The 10,000-nt window shown below is 48.9% G+C and overlaps 18 non-coding genes across 18 annotated transcripts; 12 read left to right on the top strand and 6 right to left on the bottom strand.

Annotated features, from left to right (window-relative positions):
- Window positions 1-136: 136 nt before the first annotated feature.
- Window positions 137-208, top strand: TRNAW-CCA (transfer RNA tryptophan (anticodon CCA)). The gene has a single exon. It is a non-coding gene; the product is annotated as a tRNA-Trp (tRNA).
- Window positions 209-279: 71 nt separating this feature from the next.
- TRNAG-GCC (transfer RNA glycine (anticodon GCC)) lies at window positions 280-350 on the bottom strand. Its single transcript has one exon. It is a non-coding gene; the product is annotated as a tRNA-Gly (tRNA).
- Window positions 351-1,495: 1,145 nt separating this feature from the next.
- Window positions 1,496-1,569, top strand: TRNAN-GUU (transfer RNA asparagine (anticodon GUU)). Its single transcript has one exon. It is a non-coding gene; the product is annotated as a tRNA-Asn (tRNA).
- A 228-nt stretch (window positions 1,570-1,797) lies between these two features.
- Window positions 1,798-1,869, top strand: TRNAW-CCA (transfer RNA tryptophan (anticodon CCA)). The gene has a single exon. It is a non-coding gene; the product is annotated as a tRNA-Trp (tRNA).
- A 71-nt stretch (window positions 1,870-1,940) lies between these two features.
- Window positions 1,941-2,011, bottom strand: TRNAG-GCC (transfer RNA glycine (anticodon GCC)). Its single transcript has one exon. It is a non-coding gene; the product is annotated as a tRNA-Gly (tRNA).
- A 1,161-nt stretch (window positions 2,012-3,172) lies between these two features.
- On the top strand, window positions 3,173-3,246 carry TRNAN-GUU (transfer RNA asparagine (anticodon GUU)). The gene has a single exon. It is a non-coding gene; the product is annotated as a tRNA-Asn (tRNA).
- A 236-nt stretch (window positions 3,247-3,482) lies between these two features.
- On the top strand, window positions 3,483-3,554 carry TRNAW-CCA (transfer RNA tryptophan (anticodon CCA)). Its single transcript has one exon. It is a non-coding gene; the product is annotated as a tRNA-Trp (tRNA).
- A 71-nt stretch (window positions 3,555-3,625) lies between these two features.
- TRNAG-GCC (transfer RNA glycine (anticodon GCC)) lies at window positions 3,626-3,696 on the bottom strand. The gene has a single exon. It is a non-coding gene; the product is annotated as a tRNA-Gly (tRNA).
- Window positions 3,697-4,841: 1,145 nt separating this feature from the next.
- Window positions 4,842-4,915, top strand: TRNAN-GUU (transfer RNA asparagine (anticodon GUU)). The gene has a single exon. It is a non-coding gene; the product is annotated as a tRNA-Asn (tRNA).
- A 236-nt stretch (window positions 4,916-5,151) lies between these two features.
- Window positions 5,152-5,223, top strand: TRNAW-CCA (transfer RNA tryptophan (anticodon CCA)). Its single transcript has one exon. It is a non-coding gene; the product is annotated as a tRNA-Trp (tRNA).
- Window positions 5,224-5,294: 71 nt separating this feature from the next.
- On the bottom strand, window positions 5,295-5,365 carry TRNAG-GCC (transfer RNA glycine (anticodon GCC)). The gene has a single exon. It is a non-coding gene; the product is annotated as a tRNA-Gly (tRNA).
- A 1,145-nt stretch (window positions 5,366-6,510) lies between these two features.
- Window positions 6,511-6,584, top strand: TRNAN-GUU (transfer RNA asparagine (anticodon GUU)). Its single transcript has one exon. It is a non-coding gene; the product is annotated as a tRNA-Asn (tRNA).
- A 236-nt stretch (window positions 6,585-6,820) lies between these two features.
- TRNAW-CCA (transfer RNA tryptophan (anticodon CCA)) lies at window positions 6,821-6,892 on the top strand. Its single transcript has one exon. It is a non-coding gene; the product is annotated as a tRNA-Trp (tRNA).
- Window positions 6,893-6,963: 71 nt separating this feature from the next.
- Window positions 6,964-7,034, bottom strand: TRNAG-GCC (transfer RNA glycine (anticodon GCC)). The gene has a single exon. It is a non-coding gene; the product is annotated as a tRNA-Gly (tRNA).
- A 1,161-nt stretch (window positions 7,035-8,195) lies between these two features.
- TRNAN-GUU (transfer RNA asparagine (anticodon GUU)) lies at window positions 8,196-8,269 on the top strand. The gene has a single exon. It is a non-coding gene; the product is annotated as a tRNA-Asn (tRNA).
- A 236-nt stretch (window positions 8,270-8,505) lies between these two features.
- Window positions 8,506-8,577, top strand: TRNAW-CCA (transfer RNA tryptophan (anticodon CCA)). The gene has a single exon. It is a non-coding gene; the product is annotated as a tRNA-Trp (tRNA).
- A 71-nt stretch (window positions 8,578-8,648) lies between these two features.
- On the bottom strand, window positions 8,649-8,719 carry TRNAG-GCC (transfer RNA glycine (anticodon GCC)). Its single transcript has one exon. It is a non-coding gene; the product is annotated as a tRNA-Gly (tRNA).
- Window positions 8,720-9,880: 1,161 nt separating this feature from the next.
- On the top strand, window positions 9,881-9,954 carry TRNAN-GUU (transfer RNA asparagine (anticodon GUU)). Its single transcript has one exon. It is a non-coding gene; the product is annotated as a tRNA-Asn (tRNA).
- The last annotated feature ends 46 nt before the right edge of the window (window positions 9,955-10,000 follow it).

The raw sequence follows: 10,000 nt of genomic DNA, 5'->3' as shown, positions 1-10,000 counted from the left end.
GCAGTCAATTTCAATAATTAGGATAGAAAACAAAAGGCCAAGCCCTGTAATACAACCGTAGGCATATAAGCAGAGGAAAATAAGTCAAAAGGCCCACAGCATTTGTTCATCTGGCATCGAAGGCTGCAAGTGTAAGGACCTCGTGGCGCAACGGTAGCACGTCTGACTCCAGATCAGAAGGTTGCGTGTTCAAATCATGTCGGGGTCACTGCTTACCATTTTATTCCCCACTGAGTTCATATATATCATTTCGAAAACAAAGTCAAAAGAAAGCAACCTTGCATTGGCCGGGAATCGAACCCGGGCCTCCCGCGTGGCAGGCGAGAATTCTACCACTGAACCACCAATGCTTCACATGGTGTGTTCACAGCAAGAGCTCTGTCCAAGACAGTGGTCAGGTTCACACACTTAAATTGTACACATATGAACAAAGTGTGCGCAGCAGACATGATAACGCCAACGTTTCACATGATGATGGCAAGAATCAGATGCAGGAGACTATAAGTAATAATGTCTTTGCATTTGCTGAGGTCACTGGCTTGGTACTAGAGTTGTGGTTATCAGGGCATGATGGCAGGCTGCTCCTGACAGAAGTGGCTCACAGAATGCACCCACCAGATCACCAGCACTATTGTGTTTCAGATCATGTCACTGAACTCTCCTCCTGGAAAATCCTTCCCACTGGCTTTGCCAGATTCTGTGTCCTCCCCAAAATGCTGGGGTGAAACGGGCAGAGTTCTGCGCCCTGCGCCCCTTTACTCGTCCCTAATGCCATCCCAACGCGCCCTGGTCGGGCTTAGATCACTGGAGCCTCTGGAGATCAAGAACTCCGGAAGCCTAGGGTCAGGCCTATTGCAGAGGCATCTTGTGCCTGGCCATTCCGGGATTGTTGTGTTTCAGGGCCTAGCCATCAATACTCCTGGGATTTCTTTCCAGGAGAACCCTCATGTCCCTGTCCTCCCACAAGCCCGAGCTTTTATGTAAAATAAAGTGTGCTCTGTGGGCCTTCCCCTATGTGCTCTCTGCCTAATCTCTTTCTCCCAAGCTGAGCTCTGCAGGTAAATGTATCTATCTGACTGAGGGGCTAGGGAGGGCCTTTCCCAGCAGTCTTACAAGCCAAGAGTTCAGAGAAAGCACCTGCTCTGGGAAGGAGACTCTGCTCACAGAGAAGACAAGTCCAACATAACACAGTGAAGATGGGATGGGCAAGACAAACGCCTCACGGGCTGGTAGCACGCAAACAGAGGAGCAGGGAGCTACGCTAAGCAGGCAAAGAGAAAAGTCATGTATGAGTCTCATGCACTGTGACCGGTAGTAATACTGGCTCTAACACCATTAGACAGTAGTCTACACATCATAAATTACAACAGTAACAAGACACTAAGCAAATGACAAATGCTGTATGGCATAAAGACGCCTTATATAATACAAGCTCCAAGCAGGCGCACACATGTCAAGACATATATTGAGTCTCAGGAAATGTATACAGTCAATAGTCTCTGTGGCGCAATCGGTTAGCGCGTTCGGCTGTTAACCGAAAGGTTGGTGGTTCAAGCCCACCCAGGGACGTTGCCTTTTGTCTGCATGAAACACAGATTTGTTCTTTCCTGCGTGCGATCCTTTCCCTGAATAGTTCAATCCTCAGCGTTCTCACTGCACCTGCAGTCAATTTCAATAATTAGGATAGAAAACAAAAGGCCAAGCCCTGTAATACAACCGTAGGCATATAAGCAGAGGAAAATAAGTCAAAAGGCCCACAGCATTTGTTCATCTGGCATCGAAGGCTGCAAGTGTAAGGACCTCGTGGCGCAACAGTAGCGCGTCTGACTCCAGATCAGAAGGTTGCGTGTTCAAATCACGTCGGGGTCACTGCTTACCATTTTATTCCCCACTGAGTTCATATATATCATTTCGAAAACAAAGTCAAAAGAAAGCAACCTTGCGTTGGCCGGGAATCGAACCCGGCCCTCCCTCGTGGCAGGCGAGAATTCTACCACTGAACCACCAATGCTTCACATGGTGTGTTCACAGCAAGAGCTCTGTCCAAGACAGTGGTCAGGTTCACACACTTAAATTGTACACATATGAACAAAGTGTGCGCAGCAGACATGATAACGCCAACGTTTCACATGATGATGGCAAGAATCAGATGCAGGAGACTATAAGTAATAATGTCTTTGCATTTGCTGAGGTCACTGGCTTGGTACTAGAGTTGTGGTTATCAGGGCATGATGGCAGGCTGCTCCTGACAGAAGTGGCTCACAGAATGCACCCGCCAGATCACCAGCACTATTGTGTTTCAGATCATGTCACTGAACTCTCCTCCTGGAAAATCCTTCCCACTGGCTTTGCCAGATTCTGTGTCCTCCCCAAAATGCTGGGGTGAAACGGGCAGAGTTCTGCGCCCTGCGCCCCTTTACGCGTCCCTAACGCCATCCCAACGCGCCCTGGTCGGGCACATCCCTGGTCGGGCTTAGATCACTGGAGCCTCTGGAGATCAAGAACTCCGGAAGCCTAGGGTCAGGCCTATTGCAGAGGCATCTTGTGCCTGGCCATTCCGGGATTGTTGTGTTTCAGGGCCTAGCCATCAATACTCCTGGGATTTCTTTCCATGAGAACCCTCATGTCCCTGTCCTCCCACAAGCCCGAGCTTTTATGTAAAATAAAGTGTGCTCTGTGGGCCTTCCCCTATGTGCTCTCTGCCTAATCTCTTTCTCCCAAGCTGAGCTCTGCAGGTAAATGTATCTATCTGACTGAGGGGCTAGGGAGGGCCTTTCCCAGCAGTCTTACAAGCCAAGAGTTCAGAGAAAGCACCTGCTCTGGGAAGGAGACTCTGCTCACAGAGAAGACAAGTCCAACATAACACAGTGAAGATGGGATGGGCAAGACACACGCCTCACGGGCTGGTAGCACGCAAACAGAGGAGCAGGGAGCTACGCTAAGCAGGCAAAGAGAAAAGTCATGTATGAGTCTCATGCACTGTGACCGGTAGTAATACTGGCTCTAACACCATTAGACAGTAGTCTACACATCATAAATTACAACAGTAACAAGACACTAAGCAAATGACAAATGCTGTATGGCATAAAGACGCCTTATATAATACAAGCTCCAGGCAGGCGCACACATGTCAAGACATATATTGAGTCTCAGGAAATGTATACAGTCAATAGTCTCTGTGGCGCAATCGGTTAGCGCGTTCGGCTGTTAACCGAAAGGTTGGTGGTTCAAGCCCACCCAGGGACGTAGCCTTTTGTCTGCATGAAACACAGATACGTACCTTTGCTCTTTCCTGCGTGCGATCCTTTCCCTGAATAGTTCAATCCTCAGCGTTCTCACTGCACCTGCAGTCAATTTCAATAATTAGGATAGAAAACAAAAGGCCAAGCCCTGTAATACAACCTTAGGCATATAAGCAGAGGAAAATAAGTCAAAAGGCCCACAGCATTTGTTCATCTGGCATCAAAGGCTGCAAGTGTAAGGACCTCGTGGCGCAACGGTAGCGCGTCTGACTCCAGATCAGAAGGTTGCGTGTTCAAATCACGTCGGGGTCACTGCTTACCATTTTATTCCCCACTGAGTTCATATATATCATTTCGAAAACAAAGTCAAAAGAAAGCAACCTTGCATTGGCCGGGAATCGAACCCGGGCCTCCCGCGTGGCAGGCGAGAATTCTACCACTGAACCACCAATGCTTCACATGGTGTGTTCACAGCAAGAGCTCTGTCCAAGACAGTGGTCAGGTTCACACACTTAAATTGTACACATATGAACAAAGTGTGCGCAGCAGACATGATAACGCCAACGTTTCACATGATGATGGCAAGAATCAGATGCAGGAGACTATAAGTAATAATGTCTTTGCATTTGCTGAGGTTACTGGCTTGGTACTAGAGTTGTGGTTATCAGGGCATGATGGCAGGCTGCTCCTGACAGAAGTGGCTCACAGAATGCACCCGCCAGATCACCAGCACTATTGTGTTTCAGATCATGTCACTGAACTCTCCTCCTGGAAAATCCTTCCCACTGGCTTTGCCAGATTCTGTGTCCTCCCCAAAATGCTGGGGTGAAACGGGCAGAGTTCTGCGCCCTGCGCCCCTTTACGCGTCCCTAATGCCATCCCAACGCGCCCTGGTCGGGCTTAGATCACTGGAGCCTCTGGAGATCAAGAACTCCGGAAGCCTAGGGTCAGGCCTATTGCAGAGGCATCTTGTGCCTGGCCATTCCGGGATTGTTGTGTTTCAGGGCCTAGCCATCAATACTCCTGGGATTTCTTTCCAGGAGAACCCTCATGTCCCTGTCCTCCCACAAGCCCGAGCTTTTATGTAAAATAAAGTGTGCTCTGTGGGCCTTCCCCTATGTGCTCTCTGCCTAATCTCTTTCTCCCAAGCTGAGCTCTGCAGGTAAATGTATCTATCTGACTGAGGGGCTAGGGAGGGCCTTTCCCAGCAGTCTTACAAGCCAAGAGTTCAGAGAAAGCACCTGCTCTGGGAAGGAGACTCTGCTCACAGAGAAGACAAGTCCAACATAACACAGTGAAGATGGGATGGGCAAGACACACGCCTCACGGGCTGGTAGCACGCAAACAGAGGAGCAGGGAGCTACGCTAAGCAGGCAAAGAGAAAAGTCATGTATGAGTCTCATGCACTGTGACCGGTAGTAATACTGGCTCTAACACCATTAGACAGTAGTCTACACATCATAAATTACAACAGTAACAAGACACTAAGCAAATGACAAATGCTGTATGGCATAAAGACGCCTTATATAATACAAGCTCCAGGCAGGCGCACACATGTCAAGACATATATTGAGTCTCAGGAAATGTATACAGTCAATAGTCTCTGTGGCGCAATCGATTAGCGCGTTCGGCTGTTAACCGAAAGGTTGGTGGTTCAAGCCCACCCAGGGACGTAGCCTTTTGTCTGCATGAAACACAGATACGTACCTTTGCTCTTTCCTGCGTGCGATCCTTTCCCTGAATAGTTCAATCCTCAGCGTTCTCACTGCACCTGCAGTCAATTTCAATAATTAGGATAGAAAACAAAAGGCCAAGCCCTGTAATACAACCGTAGGCATATAAGCAGAGGAAAATAAGTCAAAAGGCCCACAGCATTTGTTCATCTGGCATCGAAGGCTGCAAGTGTAAGGACTTCGTGGCGCAACGGTAGCGCGTCTGACTCCAGATCAGAAGGTTGCGTGTTCAAATCACGTCGGGGTCACTGCTTACCATTTTATTCCCCACTGAGTTCATATATATCATTTCGAAAACAAAGTCAAAAGAAAGCAACCTTGCATTGGCCGGGAATCGAACCCGGGCCTCCCGCGTGGCAGGCGAGAATTCTACAACTGAACCACCAATGCTTCACATGGTGTGTTCACAGCAAGAGCTCTGTCCAAGACAGTGGTCAGGTTCACACACTTAAATTGTACACATATGAACAAAGTGTGCGCAGCAGACATGATAACGCCAACGTTTCACATGATGATGGCAAGAATCAGATATAGGAGACTATAAGTAATAATGTCTTTGCATTTCCTGAGGTCACTGGCTTGGTACTAGAGTTGTGGTTATCAGGGCATGATGGCAGGCTGCTCCTGACAGAAGTGGCTCACAGAATGCACCCGCCAGATCACCAGCACTATTGTGTTTCAGATCATGTCACTGAACTCTCCTCCTGGAAAATCCTTCCCACTGGCTTTGCCAGATTCTGTGTCCTCCCCAAAATGCTGGGGTGAAACGGGCAGAGTTCTGCGCCCTGCGCCCCTTTACGCGTCCCTAATGCGATCCCAACGCGCCCTGGTCGGGCTTAGATCACTGGAGCCTCTGGAGATCAAGAACTCCGGAAGCCTAGGGTCAGGCCTATTGCAGAGGCATCTTGTGCCTGGCCATTCCGGGATTGTTGTGTTTCAGGGCCTAGCCATCAATACTCCTGGGATTTCTTTCCATGAGAACCCTCATGTCCCTGTCCTCCCACAAGCCCGAGCTTTTATGTAAAATAAAGTGTGCTCTGTGGGCCTTCCCCTATGTGCTCTCTGCCTAATCTCTTTCTCCCAAGCTGAGCTCTGCAGGTAAATGTATCTATCTGACTGAGGGGCTAGGGAGGGCCTTTCCCAGCAGTCTTACAAGCCAAGAGTTCAGAGAAAGCACCTGCTCTGGGAAGGAGACTCTGCTCACAGAGAAGACAAGTCCAACATAACACAGTGAAGATGGGATGGGCAAGACACACGCCTCACGGGCTGGTAGCACGCAAACAGAGGAGCAGGGAGCTACGCTAAGCAGGCAAAGAGAAAAGTCATGTATGAGTCTCATGCACTGTGACCGGTAGTAATACTGGCTCTAACACCATTAGACAGTAGTCTACACATCATAAATTACAACAGTAACAAGACACTAAGCAAATGACAAATGCTGTATGGCATAAAGACGCCTTATATAATACAAGCTCCAGGCAGGCGCACACATGTCAAGACATATATTGAGTCTCAGGAAATGTATACAGTCAATAGTCTCTGTGGCGCAATCGGTTAGCGCGTTCGGCTGTTAACCGAAAGGTTGGTGGTTCAAGCCCACCCAGGGACGTAGCCTTTTGTCTGCATGAAACACAGATACGTACCTTTGCTCTTTCCTGCGTGCGATCCTTTCCCTGAATAGTTCAATCCTCAGCGTTCTCACTGCACCTGCAGTCAATTTCAATAATTAGGATAGAAAACAAAAGGCCAAGCCCTGTAATACAACCGTAGGCATATAAGCAGAGGAAAATAAGTCAAAAGGCCCACAGCATTTGTTCATCTGGCATCGAAGGCTGCAAGTGTAAGGACCTCGTGGCGCAACGGTAGCGCGTCTGACTCCAGATCAGAAGGTTGCGTGTTCAAATCACGTTGGGGTCACTGCTTACCATTTTATTCCCCACTGAGTTCATATATATCATTTCGAAAACAAAGTCAAAAGAAAGCAACCTTGCATTGGCCGGGAATCAAACCCGGGCCTCCCGCGTGGCAGGCGAGAATTCTACCACTGAACCACCAATGCTTCACATGGTGTGTTCACAGCAAGAGCTCTGTCCAAGACAGTGGTCAGGTTCACACACTTAAATTGTACACATATGAACAAAGTGTGCGCAGCAGACATGATAACGCCAACGTTTCACATGATGATGGCAAGAATCAGATGCAGGAGACTATAAGTAATAATGTCTTTGCATTTGCTGAGGTCACTGGCTTGGTACTAGAGTTGTGGTTATCAGGGCATGATGGCAGGCTGCTCCTGACAGAAGTGGCTCACAGAATGCACCCGCCAGATCACCAGCACTATTGTGTTTCAGATCATGTCACTGAACTCTCCTCCTGGAAAATCCTTCCCACTGGCTTTGCCAGATTCTGTGTCCTCCCCAAAATGCTGGGGTGAAATGGGCAGAGTTCTGCGCCCTGCGCCCCTTTACGCGTCCCTAACGCCATCCCAACGCGCCCTGGTCGGGCACAGCCCTGGTCGGGCTTAGATCACTGGAGCCTCTGGAGATCAAGAACTCCGGAAGCCTAGGGTCAGGTCTATTGCAGAGGCATCTTGTGCCTGGCCATTCCGGGATTGTTGTGTTTCAGGGCCTAGCCATCAATACTCCTGGGATTTCTTTCCATGAGAACCCTCATGTCCCTGTCCTCCCACAAGCCCGAGCTTTTATGTAAAATAAAGTGTGCTCTGTGGGCCTTCCCCTATGTGCTCTCTGCCTAATCTCTTTCTCCCAAGCTGAGCTCTGCAGGTAAATGTATCTATCTGACTGAGGGGCTAGGGAGGGCCTTTCCCAGCAGTCTTACAAGCCAAGAGTTCAGAGAAAGCACCTGCTCTGGGAAGGAGACTCTGCTCACAGAGAAGACAAGTCCAACATAACACAGTGAAGATGGGATGGGCAAGACACACACCTCACGGGCTGGTAGCACGCAAACAGAGGAGCAGGGAGCTACGCTAAGCAGGCAAAGAGAAAAGTCATGTATGAGTCTCATGCACTGTGACCGGTAGTAATACTGGCTCTAACACCATTAGACAGTAGTCTACACATCATAAATTACAACAGTAACAAGACACTAAGCAAATGACAAATGCTGTATGGCATAAAGACGCCTTATATAATACAAGCTCCAGGCAGGCGCACACATGTCAAGACATATATTGAGTCTCAGGAAATGTATACAGTCAATAGTCTCTGTGGCGCAATCGGTTAGCGCGTTCGGCTGTTAACCGAAAGGTTGGTGGTTCAAGCCCACCCAGGGACGTAGCCTTTTGTCTGCATGAAACACAGATACGTATCTTTGCTCTTTCCTGCGTGCGATCCTTTCCCTGAATAGTTCAATCCTCAGCGTTCTCACTGCACCTGCAGTCAATTTCAATAATTAGGATAGAAAACAAAAGGCCAAGCCCTGTAATACAACCGTAGGCATATAAGCAGAGGAAAATAAGTCAAAAGGCCCACAGCATTTGTTCATCTGGCATCGAAGGCTGCAAGTGTAAGGACCTCGTGGCGCAACGGTAGCGCGTCTGACTCCAGATCAGAAGGTTGCGTGTTCAAATCACGTCGGGGTCACTGCTTACCATTTTATTCCCCACTGAGTTCATATATATCATTTAGAAAACAAAGTCAAAAGAAAGCAACCTTGCATTGGCCGGGAATCGAACCCGGGCCTCCCGCGTGGCAGGCGAGAATTCTACCACTGAACCACCAATGCTTCACATGGTGTGTTCACAGCAAGAGCTCTGTCCAAGACAGTGGTCAGGTTCACACACTTAAATTGTACACATATGAACAAAGTGTGCGCAGCAGACATGATAACGCCAACGTTTCACATGATGATGGCAAGAATCAGATGCAGGAGACTATAAGTAATAATGTCTTTGCATTTGCTGAGGTCACTGGCTTGGTACTAGAGTTGTGGTTATCAGGGCATGATGGCAGGCTGCTCCTGATAGAAGTGGCTCACAGAATGCACCCGCCAGATCACCAGCACTATTGTGTTTGAGATCATGTCACTGAACTCTCCTCCTGGAAAATCCTTCCCACTGGCTTTGCCAGATTCTGTGTCCTCCCCAAAATGCTGGGGTGAAACGGGCAGAGTTCTGCGCCCTGCGCCCCTTTACGCGTCCCTAACGCCATCCCAACGCGCCCTGGTCGGGCACAGCCCTGGTCGGGCTTAGATCACTGGAGCCTCTGGAGATCAAGAACTCCGGAAGCCTAGGGTCAGGCCTATTGCAGAGGCATCTTGTGCCTGGCCATTCCGGGATTGTTGTGTTTCAGGGCCTAGCCATCAATACTCCTGGGATTTCTTTCCATGAGAACCCTCATGTCCCTGTCCTCCCACAAGCCCGAGCTTTTATGTAAAATAAAGTGTGCTCTGTGGGCCTTCCCCTATGTGCTCTCTGCCTAATCTCTTTCTCCCAAGCTGAGCTCTGCAGGTAAATGTATCTATCTGACTGAGGGGCTAGGGAGGGCCTTTCCCAGCAGTCTTACAAGCCAAGAGTTCAGAGAAAGCACCTGCTCTGGGAAGGAGACTCTGCTCACAGAGAAGACAAGTCCAACATAACACAGTGAAGATGGGATGGGCAAGACACACGCCTCACGGGCTGGTAGCACGCAAACAGAGGAGCAGGGAGCTACGCTAAGCAGGCAAAGAGAAAAGTCATGTATGAGTCTCATGCACTGTGACCGGTAGTAATACTGGCTCTAACACCATTAGACAGTAGTCTACACATCATAAATTACAACAGTAACAAGACACTAAGCAAATGACAAATGCTGTATGGCATAAAGACGCCTTATATAATACAAGCTCCAGGGTGGCGCACACATGTCAAGACATATATTGAGTCTCAGGAAATGTATACAGTCAATAGTCTCTGTGGCGCAATCGGTTAGCGCGTTCGGCTGTTAACCGAAAGGTTGGTGGTTCAAGCCCACCCAGGGACGTTGCCTTTTGTCTGCATGAAACACAGATTTGCTCTTTCCTGCGTGC

The sequence above is a fragment of the Lissotriton vulgaris genome, chromosome 1_1, assembly GCF_964263255.1.
Source record: "Lissotriton vulgaris chromosome 1_1, aLisVul1.2, whole genome shotgun sequence".
Classification (NCBI taxonomy): domain Eukaryota; kingdom Metazoa; phylum Chordata; class Amphibia; order Caudata; family Salamandridae; genus Lissotriton; species Lissotriton vulgaris.
This window is presented reverse-complemented; position numbering and strand designations above follow the sequence as displayed.